The sequence below is a fragment of the Coturnix japonica genome, chromosome 1 (genome assembly GCF_054131305.1).
Source record: "Coturnix japonica strain WE chromosome 1, WE-NBRP24, whole genome shotgun sequence".
NCBI lineage: Eukaryota > Metazoa > Chordata > Aves > Galliformes > Phasianidae > Coturnix > Coturnix japonica.
Window position 1 is genome coordinate 90,093,097 of NC_140663.1, and position 19,508 is coordinate 90,112,604.

General features: G+C 39.9%; 1 long non-coding RNA gene across 2 annotated transcripts in view; it reads right to left on the bottom strand.

Annotated features, from left to right (window-relative positions):
* Positions 1–10,822: 10,822 nt before the first annotated feature.
* Positions 10,823–19,508, bottom strand: part of LOC107322426 (uncharacterized) — a 49,846-nt gene continuing 41,160 nt past the window's right edge. Inside the window, exon 3 of one of the 2 annotated variants that reach the window (XR_004309342.2) lies at positions 10,823–15,199. This is a non-coding gene — a long non-coding RNA (uncharacterized LOC107322426). Of the gene's footprint in view, positions 15,200–18,468; positions 19,489–19,508 lie in introns of those variants that run through there. The other variant, XR_014946087.1, reaches the window with a different exon arrangement.

A 19,508-nucleotide genomic window follows, 5' to 3' on the forward strand; every position in this document is an offset into this window, starting at 1 on the left:
GAATCTCTTAAAAGCAGGAATGAATTAAAATAATGTTGCACTAGTATGAATCTTCTGAGTTTTTATAAGCCTTTGACCTTCCTAAGGCTGACTGTCACTGCAGAGAGCGATGCCAAATTGTCAGACTGGACTTCCATCTGTGATTTTGTCTGTGTGGAGCAGCAGCCACATGAAAAGTACAGATTAATAGATAAAGAATAAATCCTGCCCCTTTGGATTTCCCCAGTGAAAAGTTTTCTTTACCTTGGGCTAATGCCTTCATCCTGCTGAGTCAGAGACCTTTACGCTACTGGACTGCTAGCGCATGAATGTGGGCAGCTTTCCATCCTCGCACAGTTCATGCAAGGACCAGGAAAAATCCAGGCCCTGAATGCCTCTCTGCCTCAAAAGTGCTGTCATCTCTGGAGAAGCTGCACATTCTTTGTGGAACAAAGTGGTTTGGGAAACAAAAGAATTTGGGAAAAGAAACAAGTCTCTGTCATGTTGGACTGCATCAGACTGAGGGGAAACAGCACATGTTTCATCAGCTCCTGGGCAGTATGCAACATTTTCTGGATTTAAGGGGCTGAAGTATGGCTACAGATGAAAAAGACAAATGAAGAAAGACTTTGAGTTGGAGGGGCTGGTGTGCAGTAGTACAACTTACTGTACAATAGCTTTTGTGAGGGATGGCATACATATCAGCATGAAGGACTATGGTCTGTACACACAGGAGGGACTATGGGATGAGGTGGCTGTCATGGCCCCAACCAACTAGCCAAATAGCAGTGATCCACAGCTGTCCTGAGTCCTATAGTACAGCAACCTAGGCCCAAATTCCATCCCACCCAAAATTCGAGCACTTCTACATGAGAAATCAAAAGTGGCAGCTGGGAAGCATATCTCTCTGAGAAGAAAGGGTAGAATGAGCCGTGAGCCTTCTCTTGAATTTTGGAGCCTCTGCTTCAGAAAAGCACCATGCCCCTGAACTGATGTATTCCCCACTGCAGCAGAGCAGCTCCTTGCCGTAACAGTTGACAATGAACTATTCTAAAATGTTACATCTGCTTTATGTATATAAGAAAGATAAGAATTTAAATGAATGAAAGAATGCTGTGAATCAGACAAACAGCAACTATCTTCAAAAAATGTTGTTGAGGATTTAGCTATGACCTCATCCTATTTTTCTACATGAAAGAAAAATATTGTCTGACTTCCTTGATAGCGTATTCTACATCTTATTGACAAAGCACATATGACACTAATTTATTAGCATAAAAATATTACTACACTCAGGACAGCCTGCTTTGATTTACTACATGAGGGTTTTTCATATGCCAAGGTCCTATCATCTCTGCTTGATCATTAAAAGTCCCATGGCTTCCTTTTTTCTCCCTGCTTCCCAATGGAAGGAGTTTTGTCCTGTTGTCTTGGCTAAAATCTGGAATACTGGAATGGCTTTCCAGCTCAGAAACAGAACTGATGCATGAGAAATATTGGATAGCTTTTTCCGAGACACTTTCCTTTAGCTCCTTGCCACTAAAGTCAATAGCAAATTAGGGAGAAAAAGTGGTATATAAATACAGAAATCCAAAAAAAAGAAAAAGCCCCTGGCCAGTAAAGAGCTGTGCCGCAGCTGGTGACAGCCATCCAAGGTAAGCAAGCCCTACATCACTGCTATTCCAAGCTACCATCATCCACACAGAAAGTATATTCAATATAGAGAACTGAAACTAAAATTCAAACCTACAGCGTATCCTTCACATAAATTGATCTGGTATTTTGAAAAAGAAATCAAAGTCTTGTTGACCTAAAGCTCAGATGAAATCCATGACAAATCAGTTGGCTTATATTTAATTCAAGGCATTGTCTCCTTTGTTTAGTTTTTAAGTTAAAAGATACATCTTAACACTAAAGTTAACACATTATTTTCTCCTCACTCCACTTCCTTATCCAATAACTGAAACCAGATAAACAAAAACAATTTAATTACTATTTAAATTAGTTCTACAAAGTGGATATGATTAAAAAATCAGACACATTTTTAAATCTATCATACATTCCTAGAGATTATTATGTGTGTGTTTCAGCAAATGCTATTTTAGCCATAGCAATGAATCTGAATACACACTGCTTCTATAATGCTCACCTGTAAGACTCTCAGCCAGACTGAATCATGCTATAGTTTATTTCCAAAGGGTATTTTCTTCATTCAGTGTAAGAAACAGTACTAAGTTTTGAAATGCAATAAATATTTTAAAAATATATATAATTTGTGTAAGTGCACAAAGGCTAGCTAGCTAGTTAGTTCAAGTTGCATTATAAGTCACCCTACATGTGCAAGCAGATGCCTTAAAAGTTAAAACACTTGCTCACACACTGACACGCACACAGTGCTCTCCCTTCCATCTCTAGCAGATGATAGAAACACAGTACATATCCAGCTGTATCAAACTTTCATTCTGTGGCAGGGGTTTTAATAGGAACTCTGTACACACATACATCAAATAGTCAGCACATCTCGTTGTCATACAGTCCGTGCATTAGGAAGCTTATTCTGTCCTAGGACTGCTGAGATATTTGGCAAGACAGACACTTAGTCTCTCTGTCTCCATGATGGCGTCTGCACTGCCGTGGATATGTCATGTAATATATTGAGTTGAACTTAGTACATAAATTTTCAGTTATGTCTAAAAAGTTGGAATATTCTTCACAGGTCAACACTATGCTGACAGTTGAGCAGCGAGCACTCCGGGGAGCAAAGGATCGATCCCAGAGTGCAACAGTGAGAAAGAAAGGAAGAATAAGGGAAAACAAATATTGGAAAGAAATGAAGAGAATTGCAACTCTTGCCAATATCGCGCCTTAGTTAACAGGTTGTAGGCAAATTTGATTATTTTGTTTTGGATTATTTCTCTAAGGAAATATTGCAGTCATTGTTTTACATAGAATAGGCTGTGCAATTGGGCTGAAACACAAGAACATGAGGTTCTGAACAGTGAAAAGTGCATCATGAATGGAAGGGCTATTGAACAATTATTTAAAGAAGTTTGTTAAAGTTCTTACACGGTTAATGTATGTATGCTTATAAGAACCTCTTAATTTTAATTTCCTCTTCTGATTTTGTAAATATGTGCTCTCCACTCTTAGTTTCACTGCCACCAATGTATAAAGCAGTGAAATACTCAAGTATTTCTCTTGACAGCATCTTTCTAAAAAATCCTATATATACATATATTTATATTAAGTAGTTAACTCACTGAAAGTCTTAATGTATAGTCATACTGCATAAATACGGCATCAAACAGTAAACATCAGTTTGCTTTACAAAGCATCCTAAGTATGTGTACAAGTAGCCCCTTACTCATATAACATAACCTGCACTGGGAAAGGAGTGAAGAGGGGGGAAGGGAGTTGGAGGGTTTGCCTTCACTATGCCAGCAAAATAAAGCAGTAAAACTTCAGCTGCAGACAAGCCCTCTTGCTCCACCACGCCAGCGTGGAGTGCAGACAAGATTGATAGCAGAAGACAAGCAGAAAGGAATATTTCTGAAGAGGAGAGCAAGAACAGGAGCAACAACAACAAATTTGAAACAAATAGAACATGGCACCCCAAGGGCAGTTGCGCCAATCCTATTTTGCACTAATCTTGTTTGTTTTCTACCAGCATTCATGCCAAAGGAAATTCCTCTTTATTTTGTTAAGACATCTGAATTTAAATGAGAAGAGGGAAGCTAAATTGAAGGTGGGCTTTTCTGACAGTCTTACTTGAAGGGGTGGGAAAGTGGCAAAAGAGTGTGTAAACTGTAAATAAAGCAGCTGACAGGCACATGGTCTTACTGCAAGTAAGTTTCAAAATAGGAAAAAAAAAACCCTAAATCATATTTGCATGCACGCACCATTTACATGGAGTATTTTCTTTGGAGATGTGCAAGTGGCAAAAGTAATCCTCTCTGCTAAGTGCCTCAGCCCCTTGAATAAATTCTGATTTCTACTTACCTACTAGCTCTCTGTCAGTGCTAAGATTCCAGTAGATCTGCAGCCAACCAGTACCAGCAAAGTCCTACTCCAGGGTCTGGTTCCTGGTTCAGACCAGCAATAGATGGAATGATTCTCAAACTACCTATCTGCTGAGAAGGTAAATAAATAATTTTAAACACAAGCAGATAGAAGTAGGCCAAAATAAAAACCAACCAAACTAAAGCAAACAAGCTGCAAATCATTTTCCTCTTCATTACTATGTCTCTAACTCAGGCTTTTCTTTCCGACCAGCTGACATGAGCATGGTCATGAAAACTGGGAGGTGCTGTGGTGAGAGGTGGAAGCACAAACATTCACCCATCTACTTCAGAAGAACCAACAAACAGCATAGTTGCTACCTTGCAAACCCCGTCAAAGTTTTGCTTGGCCCGATTTGAACTATGTTACCCAAACTTCAGCCTTCCGCCCTAGACAAACTAACTCTTCTCATCCTCCCAATATACTTCCCTTATACATATATTTTTAACAAAATGTGGCCAATGCCACGAGAAAAAAACTGAAAGAAACTCACTCCACAGTAGGTAATAGCCTGATAGGGCCATCTTTTAGGAAGAGGCAAGCCGCCAAGGATTAAATTTGCAGTTACCATCTAGCAGAACTGTGTCATCTAAGGGACTTCTAATAGTGCAGTGAGCAATATACATGCTTTACACCTGTTAATTTCACCATCTCCTCCTCGCCTTTCATGTTTGCAGTAGTTTATAGTGCTGGGGAGAGTAGTGACACTAGTCAGAGTTTCTTAGTAAACAGTCTTCAAGGCCAGGTATAATAAGTCTAGCAAAGAGATGCCAAAGATGTGACAAATGGAATAGGGTGAAAATTTGGCAGTAGCAGCCACAGAAATCATTACTCACAGGTGCTGCTATGTCAAGGATATGTATCAGTGCAGACAAAACTAATTATGGATATGAACCACAAGAGTCCCTACTTACTATGAGTCTCAGATCTCAGTTTGTATGGAGACAACAAAGTAATAGGAAAAAAAAAAACAAATACTAGGTTTCCTTATCCCAGGATAGGAATGGAACAGCAGAGGTACAGTTCCTGCTGTTTCTCCTTCTACATACCCTTTCTTACCAAAAATATTACCAAATGTTGGAGGAAGGTCCAGAAATGGAGGTAATATCACCACTAAGCTCATATGCCCATCTGAAACCTTGCAACACTCAGCCTGGAGTGTTATCTGTAGCACCATGGGCTCCTAATCATCAGAAAATGTTTTGCCTCTGATTAACCTCAATTAATTGATCAAAAGAGGAAGGTTAGACCTGGCTCCTCTGTCCTGTGGCATCTGATAAAACTCCTGAACATTTGCAGGAAAGGAAAAACTTCATAATATCTAAACATAAGTTTTTTAGTGCAGAATGTTTCTGGCTACTCTGGTCTTCCCTTGTGTCATGGTTTTAATTGTGGCTCTCAGTGGTTACAGGTACTGAACACAGAGAAACACAAGCTATGGTACAAACAGGGCTAACCTCTGTTGTCAGAGAAAGCTTTCTGAATATCCATGTTCCTTTCGGGGCAGTGAGACAGCAGCAGTCTGCTCAGGCCTACAGCATGCCATGGGCACTGGGCACTGGTGACACGGTTTACCACCCATGGTTTCCCATCCTTTCCTTGAGAGAGGATATGGCAGCAGATATAAGACTTTTCTCCATCTGCAAAACAGCTACAGAATTGCATGAAATATATATTCCTTCATGAGTATTTGTATCAACCTTTGCTCTCAGGTGTCAGTGCTGAGGTTTCCATTCTCACTTGGAATGTGCTTGAGTAGAAGAGCCTTGATATGATCACAGCTCATCAAAAACTTCTCCTACGGAGTCAGACTGAGGGAGTTGGGCTTGCTCAGCCTGAAGAAGAGAAGGCTCTGGGGAGACCTCATTGCAACCTTCCAGTATTTTAAAAGGGAGATTATAAACAGCAGAGAAATCAATTTTTCTGATAAATCAATAGTGATAGGACAAGGGGGAATGGTTTTAAGCCCAAGGAGGGGAGGTTCAGATTAGATGTTAGGAGAAAATCTTTTATTTAGAGGGCAGTGATGCACTGGCACAGCTGCCCATAGAAGCTGTGGTGCCCCATCCCTGGAGGTGCTCAAGGCCAGGCTGCATGGGGCCCTGGGCAGCCTGAGCTGGTGGGGGGCAGACCTGCTCATGGCAGGGGTTGGGGCTGAGCTCCCTTTCAACCCAAGGCATTCTATGATCCCTGAAGAAAACTGCATAGATGTGTTTTTTAAGAGGGCCTATCTAGTCCTTCTGAATGAGAAAGTTGAGTTAGCTTCACCTTTGGAGGAGGATGAAAAAAAAAAAAAAAGTGGGGGAAATTTGTAAGCAGAGTATCTCTGGATACCATGCTCTCTTCACCCCTGGAGTGCAATACAGTTACCATGATCTGAAGGAAACCCGTGGATCAACAGATTCCCTTTTTAATTTTAAACAAAATAAAACTCTTTAAAAAGAGTTCAGTTTTGTCTCCTTAACTACAGAGGATTAGATGTTTTGCTTCATTGTACCTCACGTAAAGAAATCTTGGGAAGAAGAAGAATGAAAACAGGCACTTCTTCCTGTATGCCTCCTTCTACTAACGTTCCTTCAGTGGGTTTTGTTTAGGTAAGTCTATTGTACAGCACATTATATTTTAAACAATCCAACCACTCCTTCCCAAAATGTTCCTTCTTTAATAAAATCCGACACATCCAAACAAGAACGGGAAGTTTTTGTTGACTGTGCTTTTAATCTTAAAACAACCGTTGCTCATCTCAGTGGTGCCAGACAGTGAGCAGACAGAGCCAGCAGGCCTCCAGACACTGAACTTCGAACTTCGTCCGGGCCGTGCCCCAGCCAGCCCTGTGACAGGAAGGCAGGCAGACTCTGAACCCAAGGTCCGGAGGCTGTGAAGGGCCATGAGCGGAGCAACAGCTGCACTTTGCCACATGAACTTTGTACTTGGACACATGCACATTTAATCTCTATAACAGAGCCTTTGTTTCATTACTTATTAACATCTCCTCCTTGAGTAAAGTTCTTTGTTAGTGAAGCTTTAAAGCACAGTGTGGGGTTCCTCCCACTCCTCCCACTCTCCCCGCCGAAAGCCCACCACCCAGCTTGATAGAGTTACATTAACTATTAAAAAGCACAAACAACAAACGTTAGACTTTTGTGCACCTTCTGAATACCGTGGACATTTGTTGTGCACGCTCTTCTGAATGACTCAGTTGTAATAAGCAGAGGCAATTACAGAAAGTAGGCAATATTCTGGGGCCTGCCTTTACAGAGATCACTTCTTGAGATGATACCAAAGCCATTCAGCCTACAGCAATGTTTTATTTTATTTAACAAATAAGATAAAAATAAAATAGTAGTAGGAAAGTGTCTACCCTCTCACAGAGACTAGTCTTACTTTACGAAGGGGTTCTCAAAGGTCTGCTGCAGCTGATTTGAAGTTGTAAAACTTTTTGGTCATGCTTTGACTTTGGAGCAGTACCCATGCATGGCCCGTGTGCATGGTACTATAAGTATGCTAACACGCAAACAGGATGGCACATCCACACAGAAATTATCCAAAGCCTTCCACTTGTGTGTCACTCATTTGTTAGCCTGCACTGACATAAAACTTTGATCAGGAACAGAAACAGAAGTGAAGACCTCAATAGAGGGGCAAAGTACTATACTCTGCACCTCAAGTAAAAGCAGAAGATGTACTTATGCATCTTACCTAGGAACATAAATATATTAGAAGATACAGCCAATGCAATGCTGTATCTTTTCTGTCACAATAACATGGTGTAGAAAGAAGATGAAGAAAGTAAAGGTTTCCTGAACGACTTTTCAAATACAACTCAAGTAAAACAAATACTAGAATTACACTGCCATTTCCTGCAAAGAAGCATTTGTTACAGCCTGTTTGAAAGAACTTATTCACAGACGGAGGGATCGCAGTAACACTATTCCTATTTTTCATCAGCACCACCTTTTCAATGTGAATCATCTGACATTCCTCTATAGTTGGCTTTTCTTTCCCTTTTTTTTCTTTCATATTCCCCACCCCACCCAGCTTTCCTTCCTTTTTGTTAACAGAACGGTACAAAAAAAGAAACTTTCAATTACTGTAGAAAGACAGGAGGGAAAAGAACAAATTGAGTCATGAGAGTTTGAACTGTTTTCTTTCATGAAACTGGAACTGGGATTGTGCAGTTTCTGAGCTTCCTTGTGCAAAGCCCATGACTGCCTATTTAGATCCCTTTGTTTATCCACAAACTTCAGTTCACCAATTTGAAAGCGTCATCACTCATCTAATCCTAGAGTTTGATCTGCATACTTCACAGAGTGGACTGACAAAATCTGACAGATTTACTTGTCTTGTGTTGATACTGTGATAGCAGTACCACTAGCCTTTCTGTGGCTGCAGAGCAGCTGGCATAACTACAAGAATGTTATGCCTTATTGTTTTGCTGTTTCAGACTAGTATCCTCTCTTTAAGGTGCCCTCATTTACACCTCACACACCTTCTCGCCTCAACCCTGCAATGCTGCCCTCCCATCACATGGGTCTACCATGATGATCATGAGGTTTAGCTGCTGCTAAGAATAGAGATGAACATTTGGAACAGATCCTACTTTATTTCTGGGTACAGTTTCTGAATGATATTAAACAATAAAGCCTTTGGTAGATTCTGGCTAATGCTTGCCAGTTTTTTGCATCCCTTCATCAAGGACACTGGACCTTTGTGAGGGCAGGAACAAAGACGTGTGCCATTTACATGGCTGGGGACATTCACAGACATGAATCTGATTGAAGTCAAGCAAAACATAACATCTCTGTGAACAAAGCAGATAGGCCTTTAGGAAACTACAATACCTTTAATTAAAATAAATAAATAAACAAACTTGGAAGGAGTGCAGAGAAGAGCAACAAGAATGATTTAGCTCTGGAAAAAGAGAAGTCTCCTTTCAACAAGACATTGAACAAAATGTATTTTGCTTCAAAGAGAAGATTATCATCTTTAAGGGACTAGACAAGAAGATATTTCAGAAGACTATAAATTAGTGGGCAGACATGCAACAGAATCCAATATTTGCAAGTTCAATCTGGAGATAAAAAGCAGTGTTTTAAGTATAATTAGCTACTGAGATGAATTATCAAAAGATGCCATAAATTCTACATCACTAAGAAACTATTTTAATTATTGCATGCTTAGCTTACACTCCATCCCAGAAGCCTCAGTCAACAGAAGTCCAGTAACTATCAAGTTTATCTAACTTCTAGCATAAGCAACCTCTCTCTCTGATAATTGTTCCTGTTGCTCATTCCGAGGTAGATGGTCTTGCAGAGTAAATCTGAGGCGGGAGAATCCTAACAAGTGGTTAATTAGCTCAAACAACACCAGGTCATGTAGATTTTATTTGTGTAACGCCAGCAGTCCCTTTCCCAGTAATTCCAGAAAAATAAGATATGCCTTAATGTCATAACTGGGGTAAAAAAATAAAAACAAACTAACAGCAACAAGTCAGTTTATATGTAATCTTAAAAATATACAGTGTTTTAATACATTTATTGGAGCCAGAATCCACCACAGCCAGGAAAGGTTTCAGACTAGAATTATCGAGTCCTCTACCAAATCACTTCCAGATCACACACAGTATTGTTCTACACCCCAAAATAAAAATATAACTAGCAGAAAATGATTTCTTGTTCTGGTCCTTTAGGAGTTTACATGGATGACTCCTATTAACACTAATCAGAGTTAAGGGCAGAAATCCCCCATAGACAACCCTGTTGTCTGGGGATGCCTCCATAATTAATATATTCTGGGATTCTAATTTTAAAACAAAGTGATTGGGCTTAAGATGATTTATATTAAGAACAATGAAACTCTGATTGCATGTTTGCCTATATATATACTGTATCCAATGTCAGACTAATGTATAGTTTACAAGGCTACATCAGATACATTAAAAAAGTTATATCTTAGCTGTGTTTAGAAGCATGAAATATGAATATAGGAGAAGGAAAAACAAAAACAAAAACAAGGCATGGTTTGTTTGCCTCTTTTTGCTTCTCGCTCTTCTTCATAGTACATTGTTATTGTAAGTGTTAATGCTCATCATTGTTCTTTTTCACATCATAGTGCTCAGGCTCAGCAAAGCTAACATAATCCTAACACTTCTGATGTTACAAACTAAAATTACCATGCAGCACCATGGGAATATTTGTAATAAGAAAGATGTGGAACGGGTACTTTATGACAAGTACGTGGAGGAGAGAAGAGGAAGTTAGATGGCTTGAACATGAGTTTGTAAGTAAAAGCGGTTGTAATGGGACAAGGAATACAAAATAAAATGATGCCAACAGAATTTGATTTCGGTGTTATTTAAGACTTTTGTCACTGAAAGAGACATTCTCAAGTCTGTAGCTGCTGAAGCTCCAGCACAACTGATGCCCAAGTCATGCATAATGTATTATACAACACAGCATATTAGGCTCAGCTTCAAAGTGTTAATATGTCATGAAACTTAATTCAGATATTACAGATTATGCAAAGGAGACAGAGACATGGAAACACTGCCTTGTTTCTCAAATGTGTCATCCAGTCTTGCTTTGTGTCCCAGTCTGGGAGGACACAGAAGTTCACTCCATACCTTTTTCACAAGGTGAATACAGGATGGCTTTATACTATTTCTGGCAAATAGATATGTGCTGAGGGTAAAATACATTCCATTAAAAAAAAAAAGCAGAAGCCTTCAAATATGAGAGAACCGCCTAAGTTTCACCATGCTGCAGCTGCAAATACATTTTGTAAGAAGAAGTAGAAACTGTGTAATATGAACACGGAAGGATTTCTCGTTTTCTTTATCCATAATAAACCAATAACTGAACTTTGGTGCTGTACAGGTAGAGAATCCAGCTATCCTCTGAATTGGAGTAGATGGCAGTGATGACTAGTAGATGGCAGAGACAAACTGTTTTCTTAACTGACAGTTGGGAATAAAGCAAGCAAGCTTTTGGCCTCATTAGTTCAGCTGGGATTGGAGTAGCATGGGCAGTCATCTAATACTCCTGGCAGCTGGGAACTGAGTCCATAGCAAACCACAAGGTTGAGAACTTCTTCCATTTCCACATACACTGTTTTTCTGAGTCATTCGTTGGTCTCTCCCTGTGGCCTTCTGGACTTCCTTAAACAAAGTGCTACAAATGGAGACCACAAATAACCTCTATAAAAATTGCATTGGAAGAAGCAGATGAAAAGCATTCAGAGGAAGATTTCGCATATGGAATGAAGTCTGATGAGAGGGTGCAAAGAAAATTCTTTTCAGTGGCACCCAGTGCCAGGACAAGAGGCAACAGGCACAAACTGGAACAGGAGGTTTCCTCTGAACATTATCAGGAAGTGCTTCTTTAAAGTGCAGGTGAGGTAGATATTGTGGAGTCTCCTCCTTGAAGATATTCAAGAGCTGCCTGGGCATAGCTCTGAGCAGCCTGCATTAGGTGTCCCTGCCTAAACAATGAACAAAGAGGCTGGACTAGATGGCCTCCAAAGGTTCCTTCCCAAGCCAACCATTCTGCAATTCTTTGAAGTTTTCCAAATCCATTTCATAGGCACAACAGCAGAGTGGCCCAATCAGCTAGGCCTAGGAATGAAGTCTACCTCCAGACTTTCTCCTATTCTTCTCTAAACACAGACCCTGATGCTTTGTAAAAGGAATATGAAGAGGTAGGTCTAATCACCTCTACAGCTCACTCCTTTTTGTGAGATATAGATACTTTAACTTACAACAAAACAGCCAAGGATTTTAAAGAATGTTATTAGAAAATATTGCTAATCAAACAAAATGCTTAATGACGTTATTCAGAAATTCTATAGGATTGCTAGGTTTGGAGCAAGAATTCAAAATATAAAATGAAGACTGTTAGAGGAAAAAATCCAGAACTCACACACAAGCACAAAACCTACAACAGACACAACAACCTTATTCTTGAAATTCTAAGGAATCTCCCTTCAGTTAACGTACATTTAAGCCCTCTTTTTAAATTCATACTAAATTGAGAGGGAAAAGGGATGCGTTAATTATTCAGACTCAGTGATCTCACAAGAACAGATTCAGTTCATACTAGCTGGGCAATCCAGTAGATTTAGAGGCAAAGAAAATAAGCTTGGACAACAAGTGAAGGCCAGGATTCAGCACATTAAACTAGTATGGCTGATTATAAACCTTATACTCTAGCTAAGGCAGAACATGTCCCTCAGTGGCAGGTGTGGGGAGAGTGAAGAGAAATTACAGCAAAAAAGGGCTGCCTACAGGAGCCAGTTTGTGGATAAAGCCTTGTGCAGGAGAGAGACCCCATACATAGAAGAGAAATACTGATGTTATTTAAGAATATTCAGAAGAGAGGAGCTGTATTCGGCACCCTTTTGTTGTCCCGTGCCCTGTAAATTCAAAAACCTACATGATTAAAGCTTTGAAAAACTGGGTTTTTTAATTACTAGGACCTCTTAGTTCTTTCTTAAGTCCTAAAACTGCTCAACCATGAATTCCCACCTGCAGATAAACACTGCTTGTAGACATACTCAGAGCCAGGATTGGTCTGGGATGAAATAAGGGGCTCTGAAGCCAAAAAGGTAAGAATTCCCAAGGCCCACAAACTGGTAGCAAAATCCAACCAGAAACAGAAGAGATTTTTTCCTCGGACCCTGTTACAATGCATATTCATGACTGTTCTCCCTCTGCAGTGCTGACACCTACAAAAAAACCACTCCTTCTGTAAACTTGGCATTCAATGCTACCAATCCACCCCCAAAAATAAAAATACCATTATAAAAATATAAAAAGGCCAGTCATAGTTTAGCAGGCTTCATCCTCTTACAAATAATTCAGCCAGATTATTTGAAGGCTACATTTATCAGGCAGAATTACAGAAAACCAAATCATACTTAGTCTTTGATGAAAGTAAAGAAATAAACAAAATGAGAAATCAGCAAAGCACCCCATCAGATCATACTTAACAGTCAGCTCTGGCCTGTTCTCACTGATGTGCTGCTGCCTGGCTCTGTCTGGTAGGAGATCCTCTTCTCTTCTCAGTCAAGGCAGAATGTCCTGGTCTCTCTTACATGTTCTTCATGAGAGCTTACTTCCTACTTTCTCCCCCAACAGGAACCTCATTCCAGAGCTTCTGACAAATATGTCTGTGAAGCCTTAGGTTTCCCACCCCCTGTTATCCGCAATTAAACCTGGGATGTAATAAAAGACTTAGCTTATGTAATTAAGACTTAGGTTGTAATAAAAGGGATGCACTTTTTCATGTTTGAATTTTCTGCCCTACTGTGGCTGCTTTAAATTTGTATTTCTATCATTCTCTAATCAGCATCTCTCTTCTGCCTTTAGGCCGCTGTTTCCTATTTATAAGACTGTGGTAAAACACCATAAATTGTTTAATGTATAAAAAATGAGCATACAAACAGTTAACAAAAATTACAATTATCAGTTTGCTCTTGACATTATGTACAGAATAGATGACAATAACTCCAAGAAAAGTGTCGCCTGAGTAATTTAAACATTTTCCCACGCAGAGATTAAAATTTCTGGTGACTTCCTCACAGTAAATAAAACAATCTGAATGAGGCTAATTAGTTCAGGTGTGGCAGTGAACTGATGAGTCTACAAGGTGTTTTACTTGGAGTCACTTCAGGTATTCACCCCCTACTAAAAAATACAAAGATATTTTCCCCATCTCTCACGCATTTAACATAGTTTTTGCAGGCATCCTAGCATGCAGGAAAAGCAGGAACCAAGCCAGTAAGTTTACCAGGACCAAGGGCAACCAACTTAAAAGGTAGAAAAGGCAGAAGAACACGATGTTGAGGAACACACAGGAGTCATTTTGTTGCATTTTCTCTAGTTCATCCATTTTCTCACACACCTCCCTCTCTCCTCTGTGAAAGTTCTTCAGGTTGTACCAGCTCCATTCTGATTTATCCTATTAAGTGTTTGGATTACAGCTGCCTTTCAAAATGTTGCTGCATGCTTGAACACTAAGCACAAACCTAGAGAGAAACTATTTAAAACTGTTTCCCCAGCATCAGAAACACTGTAAGGAAGCCAAGTCCCAAAACAAGTCAGTCATCAACTTAACAACAGAGCCCCACCAGACACTAATTCCTTCTTTATCCTTTGTTTCAGTCCAATAATCTATCATACTCAGTACACTCTCCAAACAAGTAAAAAGAATTACTGTCAAACACACTGAACCCTCATTTTCTATTGAAAGTGCACACATCTTCAAACTTCCATCCTCCTTTGTAACAAAGACTATGAAGCTAACTCCATGTTAAAATGGCTTTTCAGTTCAAAATAAGCCAAACATAAAATATATACCTTCAACTTCATGATAAACCAGTCAACTATGCAGTAAGCACTGCTCAACAAAGCCAGTCACAGCAGAGCTCTGACAGGCATTCAAAGTAGATTATACAACAAATCAAAACATCGTTGCCGATTTCTGCATCACAACATGTCTCTCAGTTCTTTGATGCTGGTCCATGCAGTAATGAATCTATTACCCATCTTTGATCCTTTACACCAGCCCCTGCCAGAAAATCCACTTCGAGGATATTCCTAACATTCCAAGTTTTGAGAAGCTTTAGTCGGTAATAATTAGTTAAAAGAAAAGAAAAAGATATGTGCGTGCCTTAGGGCAATATTCAGCCTGATCCTACTGACAGCTTTCCTTATGGCTTTGAAATCCATTACCTTCTGCAAAATAGGATCTTTTATGTCAGTCTTCAAAAAGAAGCTTCTACTTTCAACACTGGACCTGTAGTTGCTTCAGTGGCAGATCAAGGTCTCCATGCAGTACAGAACAGCAATTACGCAGCGAGTATAACAAATATGTCAGCAAGCATGTATGAGAAAGTGTGTGTGTAAAGACAGAAAGCTCTGATAACAGCCATTCAAAGCCCATCCCACAAATCCTTTTCTAAGCCATATTTCTTAGGAGAAGGGAGGGGAGAATCAGAACAAGTCTGGCCACACATCTTTCAGTTGCTTTTTGAGCATAATGTCTGCAGACATTTATACCAAACCCAGTAATTTACTTGCATGAGTTGAGTTCTTCACTTTGTTTTTGCAATAGTTGGATGAAGGACAAATTCTTAAGACTTCTTTCTCCTGGGTCAGCTGGACCTAAAGATATTTAAGAGAAATTGGATGTCAGTTCTAAGAAAAGCCATTGGTGTAGAAGTGCTACCAAAATGTAGACTTAGGGGAGCTTTGACCCTGTACAGGATGGCAATCTAGAGTATTTAACATGGACTCCTTTGTCAGCCTCCTGCTGGAAAAGGAATTGCTTGCTCTTTTAGCTAGGTACAGACATCTGAACACCTCAGTAAATAAAACAGATTTTTAAAAAAAATCATGCTGAAAATTTCTCAGAACTTTCCATTTTTCAGGAGAAAAGGTGTATCAAGTCAACCTGAAGCATGTCATCTGTGTATTCAGTAGGACCCTATTAGACACTCCCTCAGGTACAGTACTGGATCTGGGGTTTATCCCTCACATTATTCTTCTATGCAGTAAGGATTGGTGGGTAGGTCTCTATGGCAGCCTTCTCTCTCATCATCATCCTTTCTAAATAGAGTTAAAGGCTGTACAGTCAGTTCTGAAAGCCGGATGATAATTAAACAGATTAATTATTACACTTTCATCTTAATAATCAACATTTCATGAGCATTTTATTAATCAGTATTGTTACAGGTAGGGACTGTTGTAAGCTGTTTATTTTATGGTTTTAGAGCGTTCTCCATTATTAAATCACTGTTAAGGTTTCTGCAACTGCTGTCACAGAGATCATGATAGCCTGACAACCCCTCTGCTTTTCCAGTTCCAGTTCACTATCTGAGTGAGTCACTATCTAAAATTATTAGTATACTTTCCAGATATCACTATCTAGAAAAATCAGTCTCCTTTTGTTAGCAGGTGGAGTAATAACATACCTAATTTTTAACTTTTATGATAGTGTCCTACTGCGATAAAAGATTGATGCATTATTAACATTATAAATAATTTAAATGAACAAAATATACAAAAAGCAGAGAGCTTTAAACCATTGCACAAATCCTAACAGAAGCCATTGGTTCTGTTTCTAGAGTTCCAGCCACATACTCTCTGTGCTCATTTACATCCCTGCAAAGCATACATAAATCCTTACCAGCTCCAAATGATATAATTTCCTACTCATTTTCCACACATGGAATGATCTACAGAAGGTGCAAGGCAGGGGAGAGAGTGGTCAGTCAGTCATGTTTTAATTTCTATCTATTTTTGCCTAAGCCCCGAATGGCCTGCCAATTATGAATAGTACCAGCTGGGCTGTAAGGAGAGCAGGCTAAGAAGGACATGCAGAAGAAAATATTGATAGGAAAGGAGATAAGTTCAGAGTGGGAGACACTTCATGAGGATCCTGTGTCTGGTGTTAATGTCTCATTACAGTTCCTATCCTCAACTACTGCAAAGAAAAAAAAAAGAAAAAAAAAGGGAAGAATTAAAAAAAAAATGGAATGTGGTTTTAGAGCACATATGGCTTTCGCATGACTAGGAAAAAGCTGCAGAACCACACCTGCCCTCCTGGCCTTGTGGATATATTTGCAGAGTTAAAGTATGGTAGCCTGGATGGAGCATGAGGTTTATTTTAGCTCACTACCATTTCTGGGTAAACCTGCCTTCAAATCAGGCTGGAAATATATCTTGCTCATCTCCAGCCAAAGAATGAGAATGAGATGTCCACATCTACTTCAGTTTCTGCTCACCAGGCACAAAGATCCTGTGAATGCCCAGGAAGAAAAAGGTGTTGGAAGGAAGAGCTTCCTACATCCCTTCGCTCTCCTTTTGGCCCTGTTTCTCCTCTGGTTCCCAAATCTGCCTGAAGGATCTGCAGTCTCATTACAAGGACTGCATGTGTTTCCATCAGCCTTGCCTTGCTGCACAAGAACAGCACTGAGGCTTTCCTTCAATGCCAGTGGCTGCAAGGGGAGGAGGACACTTCTCTACCCTGCTCCCACAGCCTTCATCAGTCCCCAAGAATATCTATGAGCTGAGGAAGTTTGAACTCTGCAGTGGGATCATCATCTGGATGTCACCATAAAGCACAGCCAGGACCACAGCCTAACCTATGTGGGGCATAGCCTAGATAAGAAATAAAGAGAAGGGGATTTTTCTGAGTAAGAAAAAGAAAACAGCAACTACAGGACCTGCATATAAAGAGGAGTAGAACCAGATAGTGTTCTGAAGGGTCTTTTCACATAACTAATATAATAACATAAGGTTCTTTCTTTTCCTTTTATAATGAGATCATCTTATGTGAATTCTATAGGAAACATCAAAACCTAATATTTTTAAGAACACAGGAGCCTTAATGTTTGAAAAAAGCTTTCCTCATCCTGTGTCATAGGGAGAATGCAGCATATACCTTTGCTAAAGAGAACCTGAACGCTTATCAGCAGAGCCACATATTGAGCAGCTACTGTGGGAACAGAGTATAAACATCACCATTAGACGACAAATATTTTGTTCCATCCCTGTTAGGATATCAGCGTCGGATTCTCACTGGCGTGTATATAGAAATTTCACATTTAGCAAAGCAGTCCTTTTGGAAAGTAATTTGCTTTTCATGACTACTGTTGTCTATGAAAAAAAATAAAGAGATCTACCGCCATGCTTTACTGTAATCTGCTTGTTTGTGGATGCAGACCAGTTTAAAAAGGAGAAGTACATTTGTATACATTCATTTCACTCTGTATCAGCCTCATACTGATAAACTCAAGTATCCTCCTCTCACATTCATGGCCTCGTAGGAGAGGCAAGGCAGAGGATCTAACATGAAAAGCCAGCAGGCCATAACTCTACAACTACAGACAAGCAACAATTAATCAGTTTCCCAGCTAGGCAGGTAGTCTTGTCCCTTAAGGGAATATAAAGCCCTTTTTCTGTGAGCACCGATTGTCCAGGCAACATTTGAACTCTCAGAAGCAGCTCCTGTGCCACCAAGATACTTTAAAATCATACTTAAGAGGAAACCAAAACCTAAATATGCCAGTCTTTAGCTACTCTTTCAAACCTTATTTTTCAAAGGGACACTGAAAGCACAACCAATTACCAGAGTTGAACATTTATCACTGTTTTTCCCTGCATTACTGTATGTTGCTACTCTCGTGCCGCAGACCCAAGGCCCATGAGTCTCATTTGAACTGTGACCTCAGTACCCTTGCTCCAAGGAGAGCCTGCCCCAGCTCATGGTGCTGTGCTGGGGACCAGGATACTCCCCCTTCTCTGGAAACAAGAGGGAAAGGAACAAGGCATAACTCTGTCAAGTACATCTACTGCACAACTAACAGAAAGGGAAAAAAAAAAAGAGAGAAGAAAAAAATTCTATTCATCTTTTAGTTCTGCTCCCAAGCTCCTAACCTTTCTGTTCTAGCTTTCTCTGTATATGCGTAACTCATTGATTCATTCTGACAATTACATAATGCTTTTGAAGTGCAAAGGGAGACCAAAAAGAACATCCAAAAATCTGGGACAGCCATAGCTCATCTGTTTCTTATGGTTTCTTAGCATAGGTTTTATTTCCAAGCGAGTCAGTCACGTTTCAGTGAGCGTAATGCAGTTATTTTTGTAACCCTTCCAAAAACCCTTGGACTAAGACGTGATGATGTACTGACCCCTTGGAGGGGGAAGGGGTTACAGATATCATTTCACAAGACCACACAGAAATGTTAAGATTATCTGTGGAATCTCCCCCTGAGTCACTCACCAGAACTCAGGCACTCAGAAACCCACCTTTTTGAAAAAAGATATGAGTCTTATTTTAGCTGCTGAAGATGATTTAACCCAGGACTGCTCAATAAAAAATACCTTCACATTGCAACTTGATCCCTGAGTCCAGGGAGCCCCTTGTTGGCATTGCTAACTCAACTGAAAGCCTTCTGAATGAAGAAAATGGCAAGCCTTGTTTGATATAGCAGTGCACTCATCTCATTTTCACACAGACTCCAGCCTCTTGTTGATGCAAAAACTGACAAAATGAGCATTTCAAGCATGTAGGCAGAAACCGTAGGCAGACCTGGGTGATGATTAGGGCATGTCAGTAATGTCACACAGCTGGAAGGCTGCCCAGTCCGTAGCAAACACCTGTTCTCCAAATGAGTAATCACACAGAAGCAGGGAGAACTTAAAATTCTCCATTTTCAGAAAGGAGGACGCTGCTTCTCCTGATGCTGCCTCTTGCAATTAGTTTCTCCTTTTCCTTCTATTTTTATGCTGGAACGATCTAGCCATGATGCATGAAGTGATGATGTGTCTCACACATGTAAGTGTGAACTTCAAGCATAGCAGTATTTCGCCTTCGCATATCGTTTAGCAGCAGTGTCACTCCAGATGCAGATAGATTCAGCAATCAGTGAATTAACTTCTGAGATCCTCTGAAAGCAAAGACAAGTTA